Below are 22,869 nucleotides of genomic sequence, written 5' to 3' on the forward strand. Positions count from 1 at the left end.
TTAGAGGATTCACTCTTCTGCCTGGTTCTGTGCAGCAGATTGCAAATTAAGTGCTCCTATCAGGATCCTCAGGTCAAGATCTAAGGTAGGTCTTCTATTTATTTTTATTATCTTCATCTTACAGATGAGACAAGTGGGATACAGAGAGGGAAAGAGTTCCCAAGATCACAAAGCTAGTAACTGACAGCAATAACATTAAAATCCATATCTTATGTTCCTCGAGTGTTTCCGTTTTTAGAAATGGAAACAGGAGCACCTGGGTGGCTCAGTCAGTTAAGCATCTGACTCTGGATTTTGGCTCAGGTCCTGATCTCACAGTTTGTGAGTTCGAGCCTTGCATTGGCTCTAGGCTGGCAGTGTGGAGGCTGGTCAGGATTCTCTCTCTCTCTCTCTCTCTCTCTCTGTCTCTCTCTGTCTCTCTCTTCTCCTCTCTCTCTCTGTCTGCCCCTCCCCAGCTCTCTCTCTCTCTCAAAGAATAAATAAACGTTAAATAAATTAATAAATAAAAATGGAAACAAAAACCAAACAAGCTCAAAATGGCAACTGTGGTCAGACCCTGGAAATGGCCCCTTAAATTTGGAGGGCTAACCAAACTGGATGGGGCCTCCTAGATCCCCTAGCTACTGATGCTCTTCAGAGTAAAGAAATATATTAATTCCTCGTCTACACAATCTTCCTTTTTAGCTCTTGTGGGTATAACTCTCTCAGGTTTGCAAGAGCTTAAGACGTTATTTATTTAGTTTCTTGTGGCTTCCTTTCACATTTTTCTGGACCTTTCTCCTGACTCTACCCTTTTAAAGCCACCTCTTCACTTATTCAATTTTCTGACTTATGGTCAGCCAACCTGACCACATGACCACTCGCCATTTCATTTAATGTCTTAGGATCTGTTGCTGGGACAGAGTAACTATCAGACTGAACCTTGTGCATTGACCCACAGCTTGTGTTTTTTATTAATCGTTTCTGTCCTAAGCTCTGATCCTTGGGATTGGGGAAGGGAACACCCTCTGGCTTCAATCTCTATCTTCCATTTATCAGGGCTCATTCAACTGGTTCTTTGGAACTGTGCTGCACATGCTCATGCTGGTTCTTTGGAACCGTGCTGCATGTGGTAACTAATCATTAAAGGAATGAATGGATGCTTAGCTCTTTCTAACTGTCCTGTCTCAGTTTTCATTGGCATTTGATCTCAACCCTCACCTACTAAGAGGTAGACAAAGAGTTCTGGTAAAAAGTTTCTTTGTTCTTCTCCCCCTCCGGGCAGGAGCGTTTCCATAGGTTAGGTCTCAACAACCCTGTTTGTAAATATTTGTCGAACGTATTTCTGGCCCAGGAAATTCTTCCTCCTTTATATCCCTGACCTCATGAAAACTTAGTCAGGGTATGCTTGAATGCCCTTCACGCTGTACCTCCCCCAGAGGGACAGGAGTGGTGAGGTAACTAACCTCTGTCTCAGCTGACTGGCTATCGCCTGCTTTATAAGATGCCAAGGGCTACCTATGTCGATTCTCAGGTGGAATTGTAGGAACAAACCTGTGTCAATGGTTAACTCAGGTTCTTGGTGTCTGGAGTTTTTCTTTCCTTTATTATTAACTAAAGGACATTTTTACCATTGCTCAGCTGGGAGCACCCAGCTTGTAGATCTTCTGTGGGGACAGTGAATAAAGGTAAGCATTTGCTCAGTTTTTGTTATTATACAAAGTCATTCAGCCTATGCTTTGCTCATGCTGGCTTCTGTATGGGGCAACCAATGCTCCGTGCCCAGCAATGTCAATGTCAATGTTGAGTTAAATGCAATTAAGATAATTTATTTTCCTATGCAAGTGCTTTAATAAGTAGGAGTCATTGTGTCGTATTCTTTGAGTTCTTTTGAGGCTTTGGTCAAAAATGCTCTCAAACTGGTCTTTACAGGGTTTATTAAACAGCTTTTACGTGATACTATACATGTATATATCTAAAAGGGACTTTATCGTATTCCATATTCAATACCAGATGGAGAATTCTATAATTTCTTTCAAAAGCAAATGATTGCATCCTGTGCAAATGTATATACATTTGTGGATAGATAGCTTCCAACATTGAAATGTGCTTTTACACACCCCCTCAAAAAGCTTAAAGAAAAATAGGTTAATTTTTTCTGAGAATTGTAAATAATGATATGAGAGGAAACAAAAACATGCATGCTGAGACTTATTTTAAAATCCTCCTTTTTGCCAATTGCTTGTGTGAAGCCAATTTTTTTGAGGTAAGCTCTGTGCCCAGTGTGGGGCTTGAATTCATGACCCTGAGATCAAGAGTAGCAAGTTTTACACACTGAAAAGCTAGGCGACCATTTTTAGGTTCCTTTCAACATAAATTAGAAATAGAGAATTTTCTGTTGTCGTGTTTACTGTCGTCTCTCTAAAGCTTCCCGCCCCTCTCCTTGTGCATTAAAATCTTAGAAAGTTGTGTCTCTGAGCATTTATTTAGAGACGTGTGGACATGTTGATCTTTGTCCTCTGGATACTACGAATTCTCTATCACATATAATCGAATTGTTTCTGTTGGTGGTGGATACGGGTGGTAGGCAAGAACTTTTCTACCAACCAGGTGGATTTTGATCAGGTGCATCAAACTCTTAGATGGTCATAGGAACTGAAAGGTCCTTGGGGAAATAGAACTGGAGTATTTCTGCTGAATACTGTTACAGCTGGTCAAGAGTCAGAGCCTTAGGAAGAAAGAATAATGTGTTTTTGCCACTTTACTTTGGAAATTGTAGGCCAACCACTCCCTATGTCAGATTTTAACCAGTAGAGTCGTATGAAGAACCTAAAGCACAGCTGGTTTGCAGAATGCCATTTAAGAAGTTCTTGAAATGAAGCCAGATCATTTAAAAGTGAACAGGGTCCAGAGTTCAAGTGCATTCAAATCAGCAGAAGAAGAGAAAGAGGGAGGAAGAGAGACAGACAGACAGATACAGAGCCAGCGAAAGAGAAGGAGGAAGATATAGTGAGGGAATGAAAGTAACTGGTAGATGTAACTCCTGCTTGTGATTATTTTTAGAACATGAGAAGTGTGGTAAATCCAAGGCATTAGTCTCACACAAAACAAGACCAGGACCACATTTGAAACCGGGAGAAAAGACCCTAGTGGGAGGGGTACTCAGTATACTATTTTAACACACTTTCCTAAGTAAGCATATTTTGACTTGCAAGAGAACAAGAATTTTCAAGGACATTGAAAACGATGTGTCTTCCATTATACATATACACACATTATACATATGTATGTATAGACGTATACTCCCATGCATATGTATACATAGTATACATACATATACTATCCATTATACCTAGGGGTGAGTCCAAGTGAAGGCTTGGATATCAACTAGTTGAGAATTAGAAATCGACCAAAAGCATAATTTTGGGGAAAACGATAGACATATAAACGGTATGTAGAGTAAATATTTGGTATCAAAACAACCCATATATGTAGGTGAACCTCTTTTGAATCTGTAAAACTCATCATCTGAACAAACTGTGCAACTTTTGTCCCATATGAATGTATCGTCAAATATCCTACGCTACTTTCCTGTTCTAGGAACGCTGGCCCTCAAACCTAACTTTAGGCATAAAATGTGTCTACTTCACATTACCACACAGTACCCTACCTTTTCTAATCCCAATGATATTGAGAGCCAATAAGCTTGATACAAAGGACAAAGAGGAAATGCCCCCAAAAGATCTCTCATGTGTGTTCATTGGTGTGGATATATCTGAGGACACACAGGTTGCCAATAGCCTCTTCCTATGAAGCTGTGAGTGATGTTTTGTCCATGGATATTGGTTTTAACAAACCAAGTGGGAGCCTATCATCATAGCTCCATTACTCTATGTGACTGAAGGCTTAGCCCTTAAGAATCTACCCTGATTCTTTTTATAAAGTGGTGCCTGGTACTGCTCTTCTTTTCTAGGCACACAAAATAACATCACATTGGTAAAAACAGTTCTTCCAGAATGGAGGAAATTTTATCTGCTTTTTCCACAAGTAAATTGTTTTTCTTTTTGGGGGGATAATGGGAAAGAAATAAGTTAATTTTCTTTGGAGGGCAATGACCTACGTTTTGTTTGTGGAAAAGGAAATTCCAGAATTCTCGCTCTCTCTTTTTCTTTTCTTCTCTTTTTTCTACCATCATAGTCTGAACCCCTTAGCCCCCGTGAGACACTGACATCGAGATGATGGGTCATCCTGCCATTTCCCTGATTTGCTTAGTGCTGCACTTAGTAAGAGGTGTTTTTCTCTGATTTATTCATTGATTGATTCTCTCAGCAAATATTTAGTAAGTGACAAAACAGTCCTAAAGCCTAAGCGTTGCGTGGGAGATTGTTTATTGCAGTGAAACCACTTTCTTTGGGAATTTAAGACAAGAGAAGGAGGAAAAACAGATGATTTGTCAATGCATAATAGGTCATGCAGTCAACAAAAATGTATTGACTGACTACTCTGTGCCAGGCATTGATTACACATATATTGATGAAAAGGACATACTGATGAAAAGAAAAACACAAAAATTCCTACCTTTATGAATCTCACATTTTAGTAGATGTTGGGGGAGACTATCGATAAGTAAAATTAAAATCATGTTAGTGACGATAAGCAGTACAGAGGAAAACATGATGGATGAAGGAATTACTGGGGAACGATGGTGGAGGAGTGAGAATATTGTATTCGTTATCTATTGCCGTGTAACAAATTTCCCCACAACTGTGTCTCAGAGCAACAATCATTTGTCATCTCCCAACTTTCTAGGTCAGGAATCCAGGTTGATCTGGGTCCTCTGGAACACATGCTGCAGTCAAAGTGTCTATTGGGACTAACCATCTCAAGCCTTACATGGGGGAAGATTCTCTTCCAAGCTCAATCACATGGTACTTGGCAGGATTGGTTCTTTTGGGGGAGTTGGAGGGGGGGGGCCTCCGTTCTCCACCAGTTGTTGGCGAGAGTCCTTCCTGAGTTCCTTGCCATGTGGGCCTCTCCATAAAATATCCAAAACATGGCAGCTGGTTTCCATTAGAGCAAGCAGCAAGTAAACAAGACAGAGACAGAGTCTTTTTCAAACCTAATCTTGAAAGTGACATCCCTTCGGTTTGGCCAAATTCTATTTATTAGAAGTGAGTCACTTATTCCAGCCAACACTCAGGGGGAGGGGATTTCACAAGAACATGAACTCCAGGAGGCAGGGATCATAGGGAGCCATCTTCAAACCTGCCTATCACAGGTTTGCATTTTTAAATACAAGTGTCAAGGAGAACTTCACCAAGTAGGTGATATGTGATCAAAGACCTGGAGGTGGTGAGAAAGTGAGCAATATGGATACCTTGGAGAAGAGCAATTCAGGTGAATGGAAGAGCCAGTGCAAGACTCCGAGTGTGCCTGGCATGTCTGAGAGATGGCAAGGAGACCAGCATGGCTGAAGCAAAGTTGCAAGGGGAAGGGTAGTAGTAGATGAGGTCATGGAGATGTGCCAGAATTTTTATCCAAAATGGAGAGGATTCTGCAAGCTAAGTGTGTCAAGAGATGATGTTTTGAGATGTTATAAAAGAGCAGGGGGAGGTGTAAATTTTAATAGCTATAAAGACAGTGAGGAAGAGTATTGTAGATGGTAGGCAGGTGATGTGGATGAAGAAAATACACAAGTGGGGATGAGGGTAAATGAAGACGTGGCCCCTCTAGTTTGACCAATGGAATAATGAAAAGGTATCTTTTTTTTTTTTGAATGTTTATTTATTCTTGAGAGAGAAAGAGAGAGAGCAGGGGAGGGGCAGAGCGAGAGAGGGACACAGAATCAGAAGCACAGAACTGTGAGATTATGACCTGGGCTGAAGTCAGATGCCCAGCCAACTGAGCCACCCAGGCGTCTCTGAAAAGGTATCTTCACATCAAGACTGTGCTGAGGCCAAAGACCTGCTCACCAAATGAGACTTGTAAGAAATGTTCAATCTCATCATGACAGAAACCATGCCTTCGTTGGCCCATCCCAGCTGTTGCCAATAGACAGCGGGCTCCAAAGCAAAAGGACTTTTCTTGGGCAGAAAACAGTATCGAAGGCTTTCTCCAAATGCCTCTCCCCTGATTAGGATGTGCTCTTCTCTTAGATTTTAGCAAATAATGACCATAGGCCATCCATCAGTCTTAGCATCTTCAAATGGTTCCTTTGTTGGAACCATGGGAATAAGGGCTCTAAACAGACGGTACTTCTGAGATGCATTTTGTCTTAATCGAATCTGGCTGCTGTATCAAAAATACTACCAAAAAAAAAAAAATACTACAGATTTGGCAGCTTAAGCAACAAACATTTATTTCTCACAGTCCTGGAGGCTGAAAGTTTAGTATCAAGGTGCCAGCATATTCAGCGTCTGGTGAGACCCATTTTCTGGTTCATGGAGGGCCATCTTCTCACTGGATCCTCACATGGCAGAGGAGGCAAGAGAGCTTTCTGGGGTCTCTTTTGTAAGGGCACTGATCCCATTCATGAGAGCTTCACTCTTATGACCTAATCATCTCCCCCAAAGCTCTACCTCCTAATACCATCACATTAGGGATTAGGATTCGATGTATGGGTTTTGATAGGACACACACATTTCGTCCACAGCATCTATTAGCATTGAAATAAACTCAGATCAGTTATTTTTGTTCATGGTTTCTAGGCCCAAGAACTCAGGCTTGTCTACTCTCTGAAAGGCATCACATTGAAACATTCCTATGTAGAGACAGTTGCATCCTGCTATCTTAGCTGGCTAGCCTCAGCGGACTTGGAGGAGAATTCTCACCTTTATTCTTTAGGCCGCGTGTACCCTGGACTTTGTGGTTATTAAATGTAAGGAGCGGATGACTTAATTTTTCTTATAGCTGCTCTTGCACAAAAAAGATGGGATCAACTGTTTTCCTCCAGGGTTTTCTACTCTGAAATCAAGGATTCAGACACAAAATGTGCATAGCATTTTAAAGAGGCTTTTCCCTTTGAAATGCAACTTTTTCTAGTTACCTGGGACCCAAAGCGTATTTTATTATGGTGACTTTTAAGTTTTCACTATATTCCCTTTTAAATTAGAACCATGTTCACATGCAATCAATAATATTTTATTCAGTCTGGATACAAAGATAACAAAACCTTGGTCCCTGCCCTCAGCCTGGCAGAAAAAGGCAGGTCTGTACATAATTAAGGGCAATTCAATGGCCTAGTACCATGATAAAATAAGATAGGATTAGCACATCAACCCATTGAACTTTTTCTCAGGAAAGCAATAGGGCTACTTAAGACTTGTTTGGGGCCTGTGGGTGTTGTTCAGGGTGTGCTTCTAGAATGCAGAATGTTAGACATGGATGTTGTTTTTACTATGAGCTGTTTTACAAACTTTTTCATTGCCTTACATTTGTCATCTTCCTTTCCCTAAGTTTGGTAACTGTATTAGTCAGGGTTCTCCAGAAAAACAGAACCAATAGGGTATACAAAGCAGGCGAGAGAGAAAAAGAGACTTACTCTAAAGAGTGGGTCATGTGACCGGGAGGGCTGGCAAGTCTGAAATCTGCAGGTTAGGGGGCAGGTTGGAAATGAAGGCAAGAGTTGATATTGTAGACTTGAGTCCAAAATGTGCAGGTTAAACCAGTGGGCAGGCAATTTAGACAGAGTTTCTTATATTGCAGTCTTGAGGTAGAATTGCTTCTCCTCTGGGAAGCCTCAAATTTTACTCTTAATCCTTTCCACTGCTTGGATGTGGGCCACACGTATTTTGGAGGGTCGTGTGCTTTGCTGAAAGTCTACTTATTGTAAGTGCTAATCACATCTAACAAATATCTTCACAAAAACATCCGGAGTGATGATTGGCCAAACAACTTGACACATAACTTAGCCATGCTGATGTAGAAAACTAACCTTCAAAGTGACATAGAGCATTTTCACCCGGATTGTATTTTGTCATACAGGCATTATGAGAGTTTGAAGCTTCAGTTTCTGTGAAAAGATTAAGAACCAGACTTTGTTAGTTACTCCATTTTAAATTTCACAGAATAGATATCCTAAAAACGCCATCATTTGGTTATAGAAGTATCCATTAATTTCATGCAGTATTTTCAGTGCTGCAGCTTTTTAACACGCAGTTTGGTCAAAGACAAAGTAATTTCTCTCAATGGAGGCAAAGAATAAGTTACTTTAAAAGACATCCATTGTCTGTCCTTCCGATGGCATTGTCTCTTCTTCAATTGACTTCACAGTCTACACCATACTTTCCAACTATTATATATTCTCTCCTATATTTTCGTGCAGTTTATTTTTCATGTGTCTGAGTCCTATTTCCAAATGACTATGTTCATAGTAGTAATGCTGTGCCAGGAACTATGGAGAAGCCACAAGGTAAACGTGGAGTACTTTTTAGAAGCATTAGTTTAACTCAAGAATTTCAAAGGAGAACAAGAGGAATTAAATAATTTAACTGATAAGCAGTTTAAATAATTATTTTTGTAATTCAGGTTATTCTGAGATTTATATCAGTATTGAAAACTAGCATAGATTTTGAAGAAAAATAATAAGACCAGAACATTGTGAGCTTGAGCTCAATCTTTTGTATTATATTCTCAGATCCCCTAGGATTTGGGGTAGGGATAAGGGGAACATACTCATTTCTCTTATGATTTTTTTTTCAGGTTTTTCTTTTAATGGAAAATTTTTGAGAAGTACTATTAAAGGATGATTTTTGTGAGACCAAATTCTTGGGTTAGGTTACTACTTGATTAGTTAGTTGGCGCTGCCCCAGAAAAATATCTACTCACCCACAAACTTGGCCAGTCTTTTCACAACTATGTGCTCTTCACATCTCATGTGAGACTTTTCCAAACAATGGGTAATTCAGGACATTCTGTCTCTACTTTGGGAAAATAATCCAAAATAACCTCGCAAAACAAGGCACCTAGCATAGTGGCTGGGCCGCAAAAATTTTTCAGTAGATCTCTGATCCAGGGCTCTCCTAGAGAGAAGCTGGCATATCAATTCTGCTGTACAAGAGCTGAATAGCTCGTGCCGACTAGCACTTATCTGAATGACACGCTCAAACATCATTGATGAGATATTAGGTTATTAACTGACCTTCTAGTGCTCTGGTAATGTACTACTGAGTTCTATTTATAGATGGTTCAGTAAAATCCTTCCCTGGTCTGGCAACTACCATTGAGAAGGTGCCAGAATATTAAAGACTATGAGCCATACAGCAGGATTATCGCAGCAAGAAACATGTTCCTTTCGTATGCTTAACTTGGCTTTTGTTTAGGTCAGAATTGAGCCAACTTGTGGGTGGTTAGAGAACACTGAAGGAGAAAGTGGTGTGACTAATTGGAGAAAAGTTACACATATTTAAATTTAGGCTTTGTCGGAATAGAAGGTGGTTTTATTTCCTTATGACTAACGTTTTATTTGGCTGTATTCGATAACAGTATTGAGTTGATGATAAGATCACACCATTTGCATTAGGAGTTGAAAAGCTAAAAAGAACTTTCAGAGAACTAAAACTAAGCAAAGCAAAATCACAAACAAGCAGACCTGAACAAAACCAAACAGAGGCGGAATGTACTGTGTTTTACACTCACAGGAGTTAAGTATGATGGAAATCCGGACAAGGTTTCCATGCATTATATTGCTATAGAAAGATTGTTTTGGGTGTGCGTCTCCTGCACAACTGCATCAAATCATTCCTGTTCTTTGCTGGTGTAGACAGTGGGCATCATTTCTCCATTTGCGCGTGGAATTTGGTTATGATCTGTTGGAGGAGCTTGTGCAACGGAGGCACAGGAGTACAGCCTGAGCAGAGCGAGGCGTCGAGTGGAAGTCCAGGTTGTGTCCTGTAGACATTAGCTGTTCAGAGTCACCATGCTTCTTTTTGTGTGCGTGAGAAAAGTACGAGACTCTCTTAATTATACACAAATGAATACCATGGTAATCGCCGTATCATTAGTACCGTATTGTGGATGGTTATTTTAGGCATCAAAATAATAGCATTTGGTAACCCCGTTGCCATTCAATGGGCAGAATGTTGTCATCTGTTACACTTTGGTGTCTTGAACTGAACAAACGGCACCTCCATTCTTCTAAGTTAGCGTGCAGTGCTCACTCCACTGGGCACTGGGTATATAAAGATAGACCTATCAGTTGGTTGCCAATGGTAAAGTCAAAACCTAGCAAAAAAGACACAGGCAGAAAAACCAACTGTGCCTGGGGAATTGAGAGAAGCTTTACGGTGCATGTAATGTATGTGTTTTAGCTGAAAGATGAAATGTCTGCTTGATTTATAAAGAACCTGACATGTTTGGAAGAATGTGAGACGTTCTGTGGTTGGCACATAGAGTTTTCAGGTGAGGGTGAAGGCAGAGCGGAAATAAATGGAATAAAAAGTGGGTATGTATGACCTAGGTAGTAGCTTGCATGCGAAGGATATTTATAGGGTCCACCCTTCTCCCCCAGATCACTCAGGACTATAGTCCTAAGACTGAACTAGCTCCCTATTACCTGGGACTGATTCTAGGAAAGGGGCAGGATTTAATAGGGAATGTGGAGAACAGAGAGGAGGGCGGACAAACTAGTGATGTTTTTCTCCCTTATAGAGAAGTCTTTGGTTTGGATGCAAGGTAGGTTTTTTCGATAAAGGGAACGGTCTCTAACCCATAGAACTTGGTAACTGCTTAACAGGGTTCTACTGTCTTCCGAAGTTGTCCATTTCCTGTGCTTTATTGTTCTAAGTTGCATGGATGTTAACTGAGTGTCACTCTGTTTATGGAGTAGGTGGTCAGAATTTCTTTTCACATCTTAATGATGAGCTTAAGATGGTATTGGGAATTCACCCTACATACCAGGGGTTGAGTAGATAGACTAAAGAGACATTATGGTGCAGTGGTACATTGGGCTCAACACCAGAAGTCCTCAGTCTCCCCGTAATTACTTGCCAGTAATTAATTCTGTATCATCAGCTTCCTCATCTATAAAATAAGTACAAATTTTCCTAGTGGTTCTGCTTCTGTAATCAAACCCTGATAATTGAGCCTATTAAGTGTGTGTGTGTGTGTGTGTGTGTGTGTGTGTGTATTTATCTGATGCTGGAGCCTGAAGCCATGAGGCAGGCAGTTAGAAAGACAGATGCATTGTGAAGTAAAGGAAGACAAATGAGAAGCAGTGAAAATTAGCTGGGAGCCACCAGGATGAAATGGAGCTCACATCCATCTCTCAGCATGTGAGCCTCCAATGAGAAAATGAGGGTGGCCAGCAAGAGAAGCTGGTACCCTCTCTCATGTAACATGAAGCTATAGAAACTGAAGGAAGAGAGTCCCAGAAATTTGGGGATGATCTGCTGTCCCCTGCCAATAACATGAGCTGGCACATCAGTGACAACCTGTGTGAGCACCCACAGTACCTCATGCCCTATGCCAACCTTCTGATGGAAAAAGAACATGGCTCTTGGTTTCCTTCCACCTCACAGATCTCATGCAAAATATCTTCCAGGCTCCAGGCTAATCCGGAAGTATAAAGGAAATGGAAATCTGGAACATGTAGTCCCAGTTTCACTAAACTAATACAATCCAAACCTACCGCCTCTGACACCTGCCATTCAGAATCTAAATTAAATGATTGAGATGTAGTTCCGGCCTCCAAACAGCTAACTGTGTGATGGAAGAGAGTCTTAATTAACGCTGGTGGGTGTTATAACAGAACTGCTTTGCCTCTTTTACAAGCAAAAAGTGAGATTAATGCACATGAACAAGCTTTGGAAGTGCTAAACGTTTAGTGGCTTTCCGAGTCTTGCTTGGGCTGTGTGATGTTAGATTACCTCTACTTTTAAAAGTAAACACTGGGAATAAGTTGAATCTAGATATCTTAGTAAATTTAGGTCCCCTGGTCTTTGCCTTATTTCACTCAAGTAGGTGTAGTGGTGCTGAATGGATAGCAACCAAATCTCTACACTAACCCAAACCCTTTCATTCATGAGATGATACCTGTTCATTTAAGTCACCAACCATTTCCCCACAGAGACAATGTGTGTCCTGATTCAGCATAACTAATCCTCCTTTTAAGCTGAGAAAATGGGACACATGAAAAACCCATAGCAAAATTCTTTGGCTATTAATTTTTAAATAAGCATTGAAGTTTGGAAATAGCCTCAAAATGTTATGCCAAAACTGTACTCTGAAAACTACTTTTTATTTATTTATTTATTTATTTATTTATTTATGTTTTAAAAAGTTTATTTCTTTCTTTCTGAGGGGTGGGGTTAGCGCACCCACACACGAGCTGAAGCAGGGCAGAGAGAGAGAGGGAGTCAGAGAATCCCAAGCAGGATTCTCTGTGCTGTCGGTGGAACTGTCCGAGCTGGACACGGGGCTCAAACTCACCAACTGTGAGATCGTGATTTGAGCCAAAGCCAAGAGTCACACAGACACTTAACCAGGTGCCCATGAAAACTGCTTTTTAATCAGCACCATCGTGTGAAGATTATCCCTGCTCTCTCTTTACTAGAGTATGGTTGACTCACCCTCTCAACTTTGTCTTTTGCCTCATTTTCTCTTTCTTTGATGCTGTCTAGATAGGCAGATTTTGTATATTTCAGGGACTTCACATTTTCTCTGTATCTCAAAGATTGTGTTGCAGTGATGAGGTGGCCTCATTGTTTCCACAACCCAAACGTTCTGTTACCAGAGTTAGGAGTAGAAGGCATTTTTGCTGAATCTTTTACAAATGATAGGAGACCACATGGGGAAATGTATGTGATGTTTCCCCTGCCGATAACAGGAACATGTGTTACTTTACTGCAGAAATAATATTTTCAGTATACTGGTTGATTTTTATTGAAAGATGATATGCTATGCACCATAGTAAGTGCTTCACAGATATTAATCTTCCATCCCCATGATAAACTTCATTTTTACATATAAGAAAACAGGGTCACTGAGAGGCCATGTAGTGTTTCCAAGATCTCATAACTAGTAAATGGCAAAGCCGATTTTGGACCAGGCAGTCTTTCTCCCCGGTATCTGTTTTTACTACTAATCTGTGCCCTTTAAAGAACCTCAATATTCCATAAATTCATAGCTGTGTGATTATTAGGAATGCTAAATTATATTAATACGTACTTTGGAGGATACCCCCAGCATTCAAGAAACCTCTGTACACAACACAGAGGGAAAGCCTGAGAAATGCTCAGACCTTGAGATGACAAAATAAAATCAAACCCTACCAATGAGACCCCACTCGCTACTCTCTAATTATTGATTGAAGTATTCTATTTTGCATGCTAGGCATTAAACTCTTCTTTCTCTGTCAAGGCATTTAAAGAATAAAAAGAAGCAAATCAGAAACAGAACAGAAGATATCTGCACTCTATTTAACGGGCAAAACCCTACCCACACCAATAGAGGGATTTGTCATTTTCATCAAAAGCTAATAAACACAAACAGAACTTTAGCACCATAAATCAATAAGGATTTCATTTCATTGAGCAAGGATAATATACAATCTAAGGAAAACAGTATTTCATTGATGGGAGAAAATGCAGCCATTCTTAATGGCCCTAATGACATATGAAAGTCTGTTGGCTTTAATAACGAATATTGAGCTAAGATCAAATAAGCCATTTGCTTGAGGGTAAAGATGTAGATACAAGTAGACCCTGGTGGGTCTTGAGAGATTTATCAGTTTAGAGTAAAAAGCTTCTCCTTAATTAATCCAATATAAAATGGCCCCTTTTTCTTTGTGCTTGTAAATATTAACTTTGTTAGAAATTACTGCTCTTGATATGCAAATATTTACAATGAGAGTTTTCATGGAGAAGGAAGAAACAGTCTCAGTTATTACTCTTGTATTAAAATGCCTCAGTAAAGATTAACAATGATGAAGCCATCTGTGTTTATCATTTACTGAATAGTAAATCCTGTATTTCAATTGGTTTGGCTATGTATTACAAATGAAATCAAATGTGTATTTTCAGAAAGAGCATCAGAAGCCAGCCATCAACATAATCAAATTGTATTTTTAAAAATAAAATATTTTCAGTATTCTATGAAAGGAAGAAAACCACACATCCTAAGAAAGCTGTTAACATAAACTTGTACTAGTCAAAAACAATTGCACCAACTGTTAAGAATCAAATAACATAGTATACTGATATAACAAGAAAATGATTAATAATTACATTACTTATTAATCATTTTTAGTATTCATCTTAAGACTGTCGCGTGAAGAAATAGGATGCTTTTTAAGTTGAAAAAAAGACTATTAGAGAAAATTTAATAGCTGCCCTACCCTTAAAACTGTTCGTGCCTTCATCTCAGAGATCACTGAACTCCTGAAGTTTCTAATAAACTTCTTTGTTGTGTTTGGCGCTTCCTTTTACGTAGTCTCAGCTTTTAAACCGAAGACCAGATCATTCACTGGCATGTTTTTGTCTTTCTTGTTTCGTTCATCTTTATTCTTTTTTTGATTTTATTTTATTCCTAATGAATATAACAAAACAACACTGTGGTAGCATGCAAAGCTTAGAAAACACTTATACAGCAATGATCGTATTGTGTCTTCAAAACACCTTTGCAAGAGCAGTGGGAGTAATAGAGAATTTTTCTTATAGCGATGGAAATAGTAAGGATCAGGTGAATTAAAGTGGTGTGCCGGTGGGCGGCCGGCAGGGGAGCTCAGACTGTGGAGTTTGACTCCAGATCCATTTCTCTTTCCTGTATGACTGCCTTCTTCCCTTTTCTATCTCTGCACTGGAGAAATCCTAATAGGATAACAGGTATCTCCTCAGTGCGGCATCGGTTTGCATTTCAATGTCAGACAGACCTGGGTTTTAATCTAAGCTGCCGTGTGTGACTTGTAGTGGCTCTCAAAGTGTGGTCCGGGACCAGCAGCCTCAGAATCACCTGGGAATTTGTGCAAAATGCAAATGCTCAGGCTCCACCTCAAACCCACTGAATAAGCAACTCTGGGGATGGAGTCCAACATACCTCTTCCTCACACACCCTCCAGGTGATTCTGATAGATATGAAGGTTTGAAAACCAGTGGTCTAGGCCAACGCACTTCACCACTATAGAAGTTCTGTTTTTTTTTCCCATTTGGGTCAACAGTAGCTATGATGTCGGGCTCTTGTGAAAGTCAACCAGCACATAGTAGACAGGCACTTTAGAAATGTTGACATTCCCTTGGGGCGCCTGGGTGGCGCAGTCGGTTAAGCGTCCGACTTCAGCCAGGTCACGATCTCGCGGTCCGTGAGTTCGAGCCCCGCGTCGGGCTCTGGGCTGATGGCTCGGAGCCTGGAGCCTGTTTCCGATTCTGTGTCTCCCTCTCTCTCTGCCCCTCCCTCGTTCATGCTCTGTCTCTCTCTGTCCCAAAAATAAATAAACGTTGAAAAAAAAAATTAAAAAAAAAAAAAAAAAGAAATGTTGACATTCCCAGGGAATTGAATTGTATTGCAAGAGCTAATTTCCCCTCATTCAATAAATTCGGCCCTCTATTTGAAAACAGAAAGGAAGCGATCACCTTTCTTGAATGCAGCATTTTTTCTAAACCTGGATGAGACGACGATTTCTAACTTGTGGGTCAACTGGATGGTATATCTTGGCTATGTCCGAATTAGTTAGTAGCTGCCATTGAAAAGAAACCAAATGAAGCCAAGTGATTTTTTTTTCTACCCAGCAATTTCAGTTAAAACAGAGAGGCATGGACTTTGTCACTACCATTTTATTTGTTGTCTGTTTATGTGATGGTGGCAATGGTGTCACGATAGCTTTGTCCAATGGCCAAATTTAGTCCCATGGCTGGAATTACATAAAATTTACATATCTAACTATGGCTCAGTAATTTAAAAGCCCTCAGTTTAAAAACAAAAAAACTATAAATTCAATTTTGACACTCAAGAAAAACGTTTTTCAGCCTGTGTTCACCAAAATATATGTAAGTTGGTCTTAGGTCGCCATATGGAGTATACAGGTATGAACAGGCAAGTTAAGTCAATTTCTCCTTGATTCCCCTGTTTTTCCTCTTCTTGGACCTACAAAAGTAGAGAATACTTGTTCACTCTCTCCCACATGTCAGGTGCTATGTTGTACGCGAAGGGTCATCCCTGTCTCATTTATTTGACTTTGTTTATGGGAGACAGGGTTAGATAGGAGGTGTTCTGCAACAAAAATTGGGGTCTTTAAGCCACATCAACTGGTCACCTGAGTTTTTGGTTTTAGATGGAATTAAGAGTCTTCCATAATTTGTACATGAGTTTTAACTACCAGGAAGGGGGCAGTGGCTGCCTGCCTTCAATTTAATTCTCTGTGTGCCCCAGGTTCCTGAAGTTTGAAGAGAAACAATCACTCAAAGCCATATATATATATACGTATATATATATATATATATATATATATATATATATATAATTTTTTTTTTTTTTTGCTTATTTTCTCATTAGTTCCCAAAGGTGGGATTCCTAACTTGAGGGAGACAGTGAGAAAAACAAAAACCAAAAACTTAAAAAGCCCTTATGTTACTAAGGTGTAAAAACCACAGGGTTTCCATAATTGGGGTAGTCTATAACCCGAGGGCACACTAATAAATCAGCTTAACTTGCCAGGAAGAAGGGGAAATATTTAGCTATAAACTAGACTTATAAGTGCAGGTAACATTATTTCGGACGGTTTCCATATCTCTGTTTACCAACTCTGCATGTCGATAAAAAGATTAAAAGCTAGTTACTCCAGTATTTACAGAGAACACAGGGCTCTGACTAACTCTGTTCAGAGTCTCTAGTTACAACACTCTTGAGACAAAGGCGAAAGACGATACGCTAACACATCATGACCTTCGCAATAACTGCTCCCATCGCTGGGTCTAGCCCTGATGCACTGATGTTTATGGCCAGGACATCTTGAGGGGAACCGGTGGTGGCCACTTCGGTTCAGCCTCAGCTGTCTCATTGCACCGCAAAAAAAAAAAAAAGCTGTTCAATCATTTGCTCGGCATTTATATTTTTAGGCTCCACCTTGCATTTAATCACGTACTTATCTTCCTGCCAAAGTATTTGTGCTGGTGAAACAGGGCAACTCAAGCCGGGCAGAACCTGCTGTTTCTGCTTCTGTCAGAAGGGTCAGCGGTGGAAAGGTGGAAAGGCTGATCACAGTGATTTTATAGTTGAATGGGGTAATTGTTCTTTTTTTTTCCCCCCCTTGAAAGAAAATTCTAGGCTTGAAAGCTCTAAGATAAGGGGGAAAGTCTACCTAAAAACACTGTGTGCCTTCTCCCCAACTTTTGGCTGGTAGAAAACAGATCATCTTTGTTACACTTTGGCTGGATAAAAATGCACACATTATATGGGTAATTGAGGTTAATGAAAACACTTGAAGGTTATTTTCCCAGGTCTTTTTTCTTTCTGAGCTGAATTATGGACCTAATTTGGGTACATAACCCTACTTACAGATTGAGCTGAACTCACTGGGAGCTTTTAGCGTATTAATATGCTAAAGATACCTATGAGTCTGTGGCAGTCATTTTGAATTGTCAAATTCTAGAATCTCTCTTCAATAAACTGTGATTCATCCACTTAGGTGATCAGGAATGTGCAAAGTATTGCATAATTTTGCTAAATTTCTCAAGCAGAACATCTGAAAAATGGCAGTGTCACCTATTGGCTATTTGCCTCGATTGCCAGAAATGTAACCATAAACTTGTTTGGAAATATTCTTTAGGAGACATATGGCTACTAAAAAAAGAAAACGAACAAATGACAGGATTCAGAGTCCTTAGCTAGGCAGGTAAAAGCTTTGCCATTTGGGTCCCAACATAATGTTTTGGTGTTCTCGGCCACCACTTCCCTTTTATGAATCCAGCTTTCTTGCTTTCCAAAAATGCTGGGTTCTTTGCTTCCATCTGGAGAACATAAATCTTTTCCCTTTGACTCTCATTTACCCAGGCGTTTCTCTCAAAGTGCTAGCCAAATCTGCTTTTTGCATGACACCTTACCAGATGAATTTGAATTAAACCAACAAGAAGCCTGCCCCCTTTTATACCTTGGTAGTTTCTGTTTTCTCCTCTTTTTTTTTTTTAAGCTGATTTATTTATTTTGAGAGAGAGAGAGCTAGCATGAGCCGGGGAGGGGCTGAGAGATGGGGGGGAGAGAGAGAGAATCCCAAGCAGGCTCTGAGTTGACAATGGGGCTCGGAACCACACACCATGAGATCATGACCTGAGCCAAAATCAAGAGTTGGACGCTTAACTGACTAAACCACCCAGGAGTCCCTGTTTCCTCGTCTACTTACTTGACCTTCATCCATGATCCTTTCCCACTCATCTGACTGTTAACCAAAGTAAAACTGAAATACGAATACACTTTAAGTGGTAATTTTCTGTTTGTTCTATCTTGTCATCTAAATACCTTACTAACTTCTTGTGGGTTGGCATCATGCCTTAGAAATCGTAAATTTGCAAACAACCTGTTACCTGCCTTTAATATAGGAAGCAGAGGAAGGCCTAACCAAGAGCATGTATTTCTTTGAGGCAAAGAATACAATATTAGGCTTAGAAATGATACAGAATAGAATTCATTCCTTGATAGAACACACTGTAAACAAATTATAAATATGCATTCTTTTATTTGGAGCCCTCTTTCCCAGCAGTACCCTTCCCTATCCCCCAACGCACACACGCGCGCGCACACACACACACACACACACACACATGCATGTGCGTGCACACATACTTCCTCCTTCTGATGCTTTAATTTTATCTGTGCTATTGGTTACTGGCCTAGTTCTTTGTTATTACTCCTGGTAGGTTTTTAGTTTGCTGTTATTACCCATGTAGGGCTTTATGAGACACATAGGGACTTCTTTGCTTGATTTTATTTCTTTTTAAAAAATTTTTTAAATGTTTTTTTTTTTTGAAGGAGGGAGAGAGAGACAGAGACAGAGACAGAGAGAGAGAGAGAGACAGAGCGTGGGGCGGGGGGAGGGGCAGAGAGAGAAGGAGACACAGTAGCCGAAGCAGGCTCCAGGCCTCTGAGCTGTCAGCACGGAGCCTGACGTGGGGCTTGAACTCACAGACCACGAGATCATGACCTGAGCCGAAGTCAGATGCTTAACCAACCGAGCCACCCAAGTGCCCCTGTCTGCTTGATTTTAGCCTATACTCTTGAATCGTGCTCGGTGAAGAGACACGTCTCCCTTATTTTACCCTCTCATGTAATATTTACGTTTAATTTGAGACTTTTGGGTGCCAGGCTTGCAGAGTGAATAACGTTAACATGTCAAGTACTACAATGGCCAGGGTGAGAGGGTAATTTGAGGCAGGTAGGAGGGCTGGTCACTTGTACTGTTTAAGCAAAGCCTCACTCCTAGGGCCAGGAAAACAGGTTTTCTACAACACCAAAAAGTCTAAAAGTTGGTCTATGCCATAAATAAAAGAATCCTAAAATGTCTTTCTAGAAACACATTTAGGTGAAGCATAGCAGGTTGCTAATGTTTGGGACTTCGTTTTAATTGTTTTATGAGTCTCAGTTTTCATATAGAATCAAATGACTTAAACGATATCTTTCAAAAATGCACTTGTTCTGGGGCGCCTGGGTGGCTCAGTCGGTTAAGTGGCCGACTTCGGCTCAGGTCGTGATCTCGCGGTCCGTGAGTTCGAGCCCCGCGTCGGGCTCTGGGCTGACCGCTCGGAGCCTGGAGCCTGTTTCAGATTCTGTGTCTCCCTCTCTCTGACCCTCCCCTGTTCATGCTCTGTCTCTCTCTGTCCCAAAAATAAATAAATGTTAAAAAATTTAAAAAAAAATTCACTTGTTCTCTTTAGCCTGTGTATTCACCATGATGGAAGAAACTGCATAAGCAGACTCATCCCCCCAGGAAGTAGATGGCTAGTGATCTGTAGGTGTCATGTCAAGTTGAAGAGCAACTTTTTAAGACTTCCATCACCTCTCAACCAGAGAGTAAGCTTAATATTGACGATGACATTGCTGGAAAACAAACTCAGAACCTGAGTTATGTCAGGCGGCTGGTTTTATGGTCAGAAAGAATTGAGTGACTTACTAGTCCATCAATGCAAAGGTTGGGAGGTGGTAGAAGGTCGCTCAGATACAAAGGAACAGATGGAGGAAAATCCTAAAAGGTGTAAAATAACCTTTCAAATGCAAGTATGGAAATTGTATGAGTTTTTTCAGGCTGCTGTAACAGGGTGGTTTAAAACAAAAACATACGGGGCACCTGGGTGGCTCAGTTGGTTAAGCGTCCAACTTTGGTTCGGGTCATAATCTGGCATCCATGGGTTCGAGCCCCGCATTGGGCTCTGTGCTGACAGTTCAGAGCCTGGAGCCTGTTTCGGATTCTGTGTCTCCCCCTCTTTCTGCCCCTCCCAAGCTCACGCTCTGTCTCTCTCTGTCTCAAAAATAAATAAACATTAAAAAAAATAAAACAAAAATTTATTCTCTCACAGTTTGGGAAGCTGGACGTCTTAAAATCAAGGTTACCCTCCTGCCACAGCCTCTAGGGGAGGAACCTTCTTTGCTTCCTCATCTTGTGGTAGCCCGAGGCTCCTTTCTTATGGCAATGCTACCCCAACGTCTACCTCTGTCTTCACATGGCACTCTTCTCTCTGTTTGTATGGTCCTTCTTCTCAGAAGGACACCAGTTATATTGGACTAGGGCCCACGCTAATGACCTCATTTTAACTTGACCACATCTGCAAAGTCCCTATTTCCAGTAAGATCACAATCACAGGTGCCAGAGATTAGGGCTTCAAAATACCTTTTTGGGAGGAGACAACTCAACCCATAACAGACAATGATGGCAGAAAAATGAGACACTCCACTCTTGCCTCAGAAAAGAGGAGAGAAATACAATGAAATGAAGGATGACCTTCCTTTCTTTTTCTTACAATTCTTCCTTTTATTTACAATTTTTTTTACTGTTTGTTTATTTTTGAGAGAGCGAGAGAGAGAGCGTAAGTGGGACAGGGGCAGAGAGAGAGAGGGAGACACGGAATCCAAAGCAAGCGCCAGGCTCTGAGCTGTCAGCACAGAGCCCGACGCGGGGCTTGAATCGACGAACTGCAAGATCATGAATGACCTGAGCTGAAGTTTGACACTTAATCGACTGAGTCACCCAGGAGCCTCCTTTTATATTAAAAAAAAAAAAATGTATGATAATTCTTTCTATTACTGTGCTTTTAGTTTATGTTGGCCATTATAAAATGGTTAAGATAATACTAGAGGGAAGCACTTAGTTTTTCTACTTCTTGCTTTGAATCTTTCACCCCTTTGAAGAGGCACAGCCCCACCTTTCTTTTGTAATTTGTTGCAACTATCCGAATTTGATGATTTGTCAGTAAGGAGGCAACCTTACTGCTGATAATAAACAAAGTGGAAGACCATATTTCACAAAGAGGAAAGGAAAGGACAAAGAAAAAAGGGCAAAATGAAAGGAACAAGTAGCTGTGGGTTGAAGAAAGGTGAAAGACATGAAGTTTCTGAGAAATAGCTATCCTACAAACATGGAGAAAGTTTGGGTACTTGGGTATTGACGCCACAGCCTCATGACTCAGATTTTCTTCCATAATTTCTCTTGCGCCCCAGACAGCCGTTGTGTTCTGAAGCTTCCTCTATATTTTCCAGATTTCCTAGCCTAAAGAGAAAGAACAATAGTAACATTTGCATTTACTTAAGGCTTTGGAAAAAATCAAAGTGAAAATAAAAGTAACCTTCAAGGAGCGTCTGCATGGAATAACTGACTCAGCTATTTTGGCCAGGCTTGTCTTTTTTTGGTCCTTATTTTCAGGGCAGCGATTGCAATATTTTCAAACAGGGAGGGGCGGAATGGTGAGACTGTCAAATGAATCTTTCTGCGAAAGGAGACATCCACAAGCTGAAAAGACGATTGATTAGTGAGTGTTGGCATTTGTGATTTTGAAAACGTGGCAGAAATCGAAAGAACTTGCATTGTTCACACTTGGCAAAAGTGTGCATTGTATACACAGACGCCATCTAGACCGAAAGAATGGGCTGGCAAAATATTCAAATTACCACACCCATCCATGGCCCTTTCTTAGCCACTGATGTAAGACCAGAGAAATAGAGCCAACAGAAAAGGTGGGGAAAATGGTAAAATACATCTACCTTACTTTTTGTGGCTAAAACAAATTTGACTTAGTCGATATAACAAGGCTGAAATTTATTATACACTGTGCCCCCCACCCCCAAGGTTTAAAATAAATTTGGACTATTAAAATAGAGTCACACTTGAAAGTAAATACAAAGTGGGTAAAATGTAGGAACGCCTGGGTGGCTCAGTTGGTTAAATGTCCCCCCTTCGGCTCAGGTCATGATCTCGCAGTTCGTGCGTTCAAGCCCCGCACCTGACTCTGTGCTGACAGCTCAGAGCCTGGGGCCTGCTTCAGATTCTGTATCTCCCTTTCTTGTCTTTGTCTCTGTCTCTCTCTCAAAAATAAACAAAAGCTAAAAACAAAAAAAAAGTGGGTAAACTGTCATGTGTCCAAGAACATGATGCATCCATCAGGCTAGAATTTACCAGTCCTGAGAGATGGGAGGAGGTGTTGGATCTCAAGATCCTATACTGCAAGGTCATGTAATTTCTCCACAGAAAAAATCATTATCATTGAGTATTTGTTAAAATAGCTTTCATTGAGATCAGAGTGATTCAGTTATAATTAAATCAATCCGGTTTTAATATATTAGCTAATAGATAATTAGATTTCTAAGAAAGCCAAGCTGCCCTAAAAAAAATGAGTGATTAAATGCATGTTTCTCTTTTGAGTCCTCTAATGGAGGAGTCTGAATACTTTATTTGGGGAGTTTTATTCATAGATGATCCAATTT

General features: G+C 40.5%; 1 protein-coding gene across 1 annotated transcript in view; it reads left to right on the forward strand.

Moving 5' to 3' along the window:
* Positions 1–1,533: 1,533 nt before the first annotated feature.
* The window catches only part of KCNJ16 (potassium inwardly rectifying channel subfamily J member 16), a 54,327-nt gene continuing 32,991 nt past the window's right edge, over positions 1,534–22,869 (forward strand). The window contains exon 1 of the mRNA XM_043585128.1: positions 1,534–1,667. The gene's annotated coding sequence lies outside the window, so the exon portion shown is untranslated. The remainder of the gene's footprint in view (positions 1,668–22,869) is intronic.

Source organism: Prionailurus bengalensis, chromosome E1 (genome assembly GCF_016509475.1).
Source record: "Prionailurus bengalensis isolate Pbe53 chromosome E1, Fcat_Pben_1.1_paternal_pri, whole genome shotgun sequence".
Taxonomy (NCBI): Eukaryota; Metazoa; Chordata; class Mammalia; order Carnivora; family Felidae; genus Prionailurus; species Prionailurus bengalensis.